This window comes from Sorex araneus, chromosome 3, assembly GCF_027595985.1.
Source record: "Sorex araneus isolate mSorAra2 chromosome 3, mSorAra2.pri, whole genome shotgun sequence".
NCBI classification, from domain to species: domain Eukaryota; kingdom Metazoa; phylum Chordata; class Mammalia; order Eulipotyphla; family Soricidae; genus Sorex; species Sorex araneus.
The window spans coordinates 188,133,844-188,141,998 of NC_073304.1; the positions used below are offsets into that span (position 1 = coordinate 188,133,844).

At 43.0% G+C, this 8,155-nt stretch overlaps 1 non-coding gene across 1 annotated transcript; it reads right to left on the reverse strand.

Moving 5' to 3' along the window:
- Positions 1–910: 910 nt before the first annotated feature.
- Positions 911–1,017, reverse strand: LOC129403888 (U6 spliceosomal RNA). Its single transcript, XR_008629540.1, has one exon. It is a non-coding gene; the product is annotated as a U6 spliceosomal RNA (small nuclear RNA).
- Positions 1,018–8,155: the final 7,138 nt, after the last annotated feature.

An 8,155-nucleotide genomic window follows, 5' to 3' on the forward strand; every position in this document is an offset into this window, starting at 1 on the left:
CACAGTCACCGTATTGCTAGTGGCAGTGTGTAAATTGGGTGCAACCCTTTTGAAAAGCAATTTGATAATATGTATCAAGAGTCATTAAAAGCCACACACCCTTTGGTACAATGCTGACACTCTTGAGAATCTGGCCAAAGGGATCAAGGAGGATGGGTAGCTGCAGAATGTGCTGAATGTCAATGGAAATATCAGTTGAGAACCAAAACTTGTGACTCATACTCTAATACACTCCACTTGAGGGAAGTAGGAAGAATTGCCCCAGAAACCCCAAAATAAGGCTAGCCCTCATTGCACTGAAAAGGATACTTATGGGAATACACAGGAAGTCAGCATAGCTCATTACTGAATCACTAGCCTTATACATTGTAGGGCTATATTGTCTGATACAGAAATAAGTAACCAATAAGTTAACCACTATATCTGCAATTTTTAGTTATCATATATACTATATTAAACAACTTCCAATCTACCTATTACTGAGTAGAATGCTTTGTAACCGTTAGAAGTGATTAACATGCAAATGCATTACTTTTTTTGCAGTTGAGTTTATTTTTTAATTTTAAGGCACTTCGATTTATAATACTGTTAGTGATAGAATTTCATGCATACAACATTTCAACACCACACACTCCATCTTCCTGTCTACTTAGCTCCACCAATGTCTCAGTGCCCCTCTTTCCAATATTTTCTCTATCCCTACAGTAAGCTCAGTTATTTAGACCAATTTTCAGACTCTGTTGTCTTTGGCCATTTGTTATTCCCTTTTTGTATCTATCTTTCTGACTATCCACTAGGAATAATACTTTCCAGATCCAGCCACATAGCAGCAAAATGGATTTCATCTTTTCTATTTCTAAGTAGCATTCCATTGTGTGTGCATTCCATAGTCCTTTTTCATTTGTTTTTGGAAAATGTAGATCACTTTATGAATTTGCAAGCCACCCTTGCGCAGGGACCACGCTAATCTTTTCTTATTGATCCAATTTTTAGTATGTGTGTTGCCAAAGCGAGCACTAGTTTCTTCATCCAAATGTATTTCTTATGCTGCATATAAAGGACTCCATGATAGAGGAGTCCTCTGGGTACCAGTCACATATGGTCCAGCCCAAATTCTGCCAGTTTCAACCTGTGATTAAATAAGTCCACAGCCAATTTTAATAAATCAAGTTTTGGGTCAGATTACACATATTGGCTTTCATATTACATGTGGTTGTTATTATGCTACAGAATTGAGTGGTGGTGACAAAACCTCTGTGGCCCTTGAAGCTTCAAATATTTACTTTCTGACTCTTTGCAGACAATATTTTCTGAGCCTTGGCCAAAATCAGAGGGACAGGAAAGAATATACTCCAGCCCTTCCAACACAGTATCTTTAGGGAAAGAGCTAGAATAATGAGCATTATCTAGGTGTCAGGCTCACTTCACAAAGCTCAATGCATTGTTCTCTCAATCTTCACAGCACCCCAGTGTAGAATATTGAATTCATCGCTGTTCCATGAAAAAACATAGAGAGAGAGGGGAGAGAGAGAGAGAGAGAGAGAAAGTGCTTGTTGGCTTGCTTGGGCCACAAAGCATTAGTGGGGCAGCCTGGAGTCCCACCCGAGCCTGATGGATTTCACTCACTGGTCACTTGCCTTCAGAACACCAAGAGTTCTTGACAGATGCAACCTCCAAAACTCATTCAAAACTGCAATATTATGTTAGGGCCAGGATTAAAATCCAAGTTTGGCTGTGTGGGCACCAGTCCCTGTTGGGACCTCTGGCCAAAAGGGCCTCATCTATCCTAGGTTATTTGAGCCCTACTGTCCTTGATTATCACCTTTGTCAAGCTCCTTCTTTTCTCTAAACTTCAGTTTCCCCATCTATATGGCAAGGTATCTAAAATTCTGGACCTGTTTTCCAGAGCTCAGGTTCAAAACCACACCACAGAGGATGGAATGAGGCCCTGCCTTTTGAGAACATGGGCAAGCTTGGGACAAGATGATGGTGGGGTGAGCGTGGGGGGGGGACAAGAGCTGTAGGTGAAGCAGGTCTGCTCTCTGCTCTTCCAAACCTAGGACAGACCTGAAGCCTGCAGGTGTCCTGCAAGGACAGTTCTGATGCAAAGTCTGAGAAGGCGGATGGCTTCCCCAAAGAGTGGGGACTGATGAGATCATGCTGATCCTCATTGTTACCTCACCCCACTGTCTGGAGTCAGTGTTCTCATCTAAATCCCATATGAAATAGAAATGTGTGGCCCAAGGTCTCAGTCTGTCAGGGGAAGGCGTGGAATTTTAACCCACATTGTCCTTCAGCAAGCACAGATCTTTTCTCTGTGACTGCCTCTCTTCATGCTTTGGAAGGCTCTGCATGGATGGCTGGACAGGGAGTGGGTGCTAAATCCCCCAGGCAATAGGTGTTTGCCTGTTTTAGAATAACCAAGGTCTCATGGAGGGTTGCTGCAGCCACAAGTGGTGTCTTACAGGTGATTTTCATGCTTCATAAAAACATAATTTATATGATTTATAAAATTTTATGTGATTTGTAAGAGCTGTTAAATATAAGAGGGAGCTGGCAGGGCTCACAGATTTCTCATCTCTGTCTGGTTTGGTCACTGGAAAGCCAGTCCCTTATCAAAGACTGCTCTGCACCATTCCCTGGGCCTGAAACCACCATGGTGGGTCCATTCTACTTTTCATGAACGATTTATAGTGGGACCTGCAGGCTGGTATCTGAGAGGAACAAATCCCTAAGGTCAAGATGTGATTAGAAATGCTTGTTTATCCTTAGAGCATCATGGTTGTTTATCCTTAGAGCATCATGGAAGGCTTCTGGGAGGCAGTATCTCTAGTGAGAATATTTGAAAGTAGAGTTTCAACAAAGTGGGTTTCAACATAGCAGCAATCTAGGATAAACAGGCTGTGGAAAGAATGCACCATAGTACTGGAGTAGAAAAGGGCAGGGAAGCTTTGAAAGGAAAACTGGTGCTCTATTGGGCAGAAGCTCAGTCCAATCCTAGGACTCAGAATTTGAAGATGGGCAGGAGCCAAGCCACATGGTAATTGCAGCCAGCCAGAAACATGAGACTTGTCTCTCCTCAATGTCTTAGCCCCATATATCTGTTAGAGGGATGAAGGGGACATGGGTTGGAGAATATAAAAAAGAATGAAGCCTCATGGTTGTTTATCTCCAGGACCGCTCTGAAGATACCATTTAAAAAAAAAGGCAGGTGAACAGATTCTCCTACAGTAGGAGAATTGAAGCAACACTCAGTCTTTCCACAGGCACAGGGTTCACCCACATAATCCCATGCAGACAAATAAGATTATGGGACCACTGACCAAAATGGCAGGACAGGAGACAAGGACACTATAGCTTTCCCACTGGAGCAAAACCAGCTGGGTACATAATTTTCTAAGCATATCTATTGGATTCCAGGCCAAATTAGTCACACCTTCCTGCTTAGGAGACCTCACTTAATGATCCCCAAAATATACACTCAGCTCCTAGATACCTGTTCTCACCAAGTTCCATGAAATCTTAAACTCAATCTGTCTGCCAGAGCTATCACCTTTGCCAATGTGCTTCTATTTCTGAGCTCCCAGCTCAGAGGTGGCCTGATATCTTCCTCCCCTGCTAATATCTTCCTCCCTCTGCCAACTCACACCAGCTCATTATGCTTGAATTCAGCGCATTTCCAGCTTGTACCCTGATCTCTCTTCTTTCTCCAGTGCTCTCTGGCACACCAACAGGATTGATTCTGCTTGTTGCTCAGGTTTGTTGCAAACATCATATCTTCCAAGGACCTCCCTGATCACCCTCAGAAAAGATATCCTTAAAACTCCTCATGCTATTTTTTTATGACTTTTTATCCATGTCTATTCATTGGTAGGGTCCACCTCTAGAAGACAAATTTCTTTTATTATTTTCTGTTTTTGATTTGGGGCCACATATGGTGGTTCACAGATCTTAATCCTGACTCTACACCAGGACTCCTGGTGGTGTGCAGGGGACCATTTGGGATGCCGGAGATCAAATCTGAGCTGGCTACTATCAAGGCAAGCTCCTTTCCCACTGTACTATATCTCTGACCCCTAGAAGAGAAATTTCTTGAGGCCCAGGACCCATCTCTTCCAATTGTCCCTGTTGCTTCTCCAGTGTCCAGAACAGAGTCCATAATGAGGCAGTGCCCTATAAATATCCGCCATGTGAACAATGGTGGTTTGCTATTCTTTTTCTTTCTAGTGATTAGTATGCATGCATTTCTCCTCAAAGAACAGATTTGTCAAACCCTCAGCTCCCCGGACTCTGATGTGTCTCAGAACTCATTAACTTTCTGCTGCAAGAGGAGAGATTCTTGGACAGAGATTTAAACAAACGTCCGAGTTCCTGCTTTGACTTCGCTGACCTTCTGGTGAGTTTGGAATCCGAAACCATTATTGTCTCTGCAGGCGAAGAATCTCCCTGGCTCCTGTTGGCACCTGGCACGTCTGCCTCAATTAGTAGCTTTGTCACCCTGTCTGATGCTGGGCCAGGATGAGGAAGCTGGGCCTTCTTTCTGAGAGGTAATTCTTGGCATCTGTAATGGTACTTTAGACCACTGACACACATGCTGAATCACAGAACTGAGGCATTCACCTGTTTATCTGCCTTAAGAGCCCCCCACAAAGCCAGTGAAAGCAAAGGTCTTGCCTGAAATTATTCAGGGAGGGGCAAGGGAGTCAGGCCAGTCATCCCTAGATACCTGCCCAGTAGATCTTCTGACAGACCTCCCACAAATCATTCTGGGCCATCAATAAAACATGCCCAACCTGTCATTTATGGCCCTGGACCCTTGATAAATTTACTCATAAAGTTCCTGTATCTCTTTTAAGGAGTTCTTATAATTCACAAAATGGAATTTGCCATCTTAACCATTTTCAAGTGAATGATTCAGTGATATTAAGCACATCCACATGCGCACCATTAAACACAACCACATGCTCACCTCCATCCACTACCAGAACTTTTAGTTTTAATCTTGCAAAACTTGGGAAATTTTACTTCTTTGGGAGTTCCTCAAAGGTTATCTGGGAATAATGATGATGGCATCATCTTTCCACTATTCATGAACCTGAAAAAGAGCAAGCAATGTGGAGTATAAGTACAGAAACTGTTCTTACTGATGCTCTATAAGTGTATGTTAAGTCTGAATTGGAGGAACTCAAGTTTCAATGCGGCCTCGTATACAGCTTATTAAGTACATAAATCAAAGTCTCCTACACATTTTTCCTAAAGCTGTTTTGAAAGGAGTTGTTTTAAAGGCTTACTCCATATAACAATAAAACACGGGGCAAAAGTGGAAGTGGGGAATTGAGCATAACGGTTTGAAGGCTCAGCCAATGCTGTAGAGTTCACAAGTAGACTGTTCCTTTTTATTGTAGAAAATATGTATCTCAAAATTTATCTTGGGAACTATTTCAGGTGACCAGTTCTATGAGTAAGTACACTCATGTTGTGTAACCATCACTCCATTTGTTCCCACGACTTAGATCTTTCCCAACTAAAATCCATACCTGCTAAATATAACCCACCCCCACCCCAACCCATTCACTCTTCTAGCCCCTGACAGCCAACCTTCAATATTTTCTCTCCATGTGACCTTATTCGTTCTGGAGAGGGAACTCCCAAAAGGTACTCAGGAAATCCAGGTGCCCCATTAGTGATTCTCAGACAACTGGACAGTTGGTTCAGCTCAAGAACTTGAGACATCATGCTACAAGGACCTTACAGGGCTGGGAGTATTAGGACTCTGGTTATGCTGAGTCTTACAGGGCTGTATCCAGCAATGATAAGGTGACAATTTGGAGCAGGGAATCAAACACTAGTTGTATACATGCTAGTCATGTACCTTAACCACTATACGGTATCCTAGCTCCAACATAATTTTTTGGGGGCAAAGGGAGACACTTGAAAATACTCAAAGATTACTTCAGGCTCTGTACTCAAGGAATAACTCCTGATAGTTCTTAGGGTCCCCTGCAGCACAGCAGTAGGGCGTTTGCCTTTCACTCGGCCGACCCATGTTCAATTCCTCCACCCTTCTTGGAGAGCCTGGCAAGTTACCAAGAGTATCACGCCCGCACGGTAGAGCCTGGCAAGCTACTTGTGGCGTATTGGATATGCTAACAACAGTAACAATAAGTCTCACAATGAGAGATGTTACTGGTGCCCACTCGATGAGCAATGGGATGACAGTGACAGTAACAGTGCTTAGGGAACCTTTATTGGGTTCCAGAGATCAAACCCACATTCAAGGTAGATGTCCTACTGCTCTAAACCTAAAACATTATTTATTTCTATAGCTGAGTAATATCCCATTGTTCAGTGCCCACCTTTTGTTTATCTATTCGTCTGCTGATGAATGTTTGGGTGTTCTTCCTCTTTTAAAAATACACATTTATTTGATGTGACAATGTAGCTGAATCTCAATAAACATTATTTTAAGTGGAAGCAGACATGCTGTATGAATCCACTTAAATGAAGTATTTAGAATAGAGATAGAGAGTAGTAGATTAGTGGTTGCCAGAATTGGAGAGAGGAGAGGATGGGTAATGACAGTATGTGAGTACAAGGCAATGGAGAGCTTTTGGGGGTTAAGGAAAAAGAAATACACAGAGGTGAGCAGTCATACCACATTATGCACATTTTAAATGCTCTCAGTGTGTCCACTTAAAAATGATTACTTTTATGTAAATGTCATCTTTACAATGCAGCAAGTAGGATGTTTTCTTTTTTAAAAAATTTTTTATTAATGAATCATCGTGAGGTACAGTTACTTATTTACAAACTTTCATGTTTGCATTTCAGTTACACAATGATCGAGTACTCATCCCTCCACCAGTGCCCATTCTCCATCACCAATGATCCCCGGATCCCTCCCAGCACCCCTACCCCATACCCCACCCCGCCTCTATGGCAGGACATTCCCTTTTGTTCTCTATCCTTTGGGGTGTTATGGTTTGCAACAGAAGTATTCAGAGGCCATCATGTTTAGTCTATAGTCTACTTTTGGCAAGCATCTCCCATCCTGAGCGGGTCTTCCAAACACCCTTTACTTGGTGTTCTCTATCTGAGCTGCCTTTTCCCCCAGCATCTGAGGCCAGCTTCCAAACCATGGGGCAAACCGCCTGGTCCTTATCTCTACTATTCTTGGGTGTTAGTCTACAAGCAGGATATTTTCATTGTTAAACTGAACCCCAATATTTTTCTCAGCTGGTAAAAAAAAGAAAGTATAGTAGGAAGTCAGTAGCTTGTAAAATATTCCTTCAGCTTTGACTTGGAGTTAGGAAGGATTTACCCACTTCCTGCCCCATACCTGGGGCTTGATGGGATTGGGAAGTGTCTAGTGCATGCCCCTTGTTGAGAACAGAGGTTACTGGACTTTTTTTCTTTTTATATTTCTTTCTTTTTTTAATTAAATCACCATGAGATAGTATACAGAGCTGTTTATGATGGGTTTTTTTGTCACACAATATTCTAACACCCATCCTTCCACCAGTGTACATTTCTCACCACCAATGCCCCAAGGCTCCCTCCCGTCCCCCTCTCCTAGTCCCTCCAGCGTGCCTCTGTGACAGGCACTTTTCTCCTTTCTTTCCCTCTCCTTTTGGGCATTGTGGTCTGCAATACAGATACTGAGAGGTTATCATGTTTGTTCCTTTATCTACTTTTGCACTCAGTTCTTATCCAGAGTGGTTATTGGACTTTCTGAAGAAAGAATGTGAGCCCGAGGGAGTCAGGAATGAAGACAAAGCTGTTTGTAAAGAAGAGTGAGCTCTTCAAAGTTCATTTTGTGGCTCTGGGATACTTCTTACACCATCCAACTAGCCAACCTAGAGTAGGGGGAGTAAGAATGCAGAGACCACATAGAGGAGACAGCAGGAGGGTGCAGTCATGGGCCCATTTCACAATCAACATGGGTTCAGTGGTGGTCAGTGCACAACTGTCTCGGGCCAAAATGATGAAAGCAAAAGACAGAGACCATTTATCTTTTCTTCTGTCGCAGTGGCCAGAGATGATCATAGAAAGGTTCAGGATAGAAAAACAGTGCCCTGAGGAGCATCCAGGGAGGAGACAGCCTATAAGGAGATGGCCTGGGGAATGCTGGTCCCACACTGCTGTCACACCACCT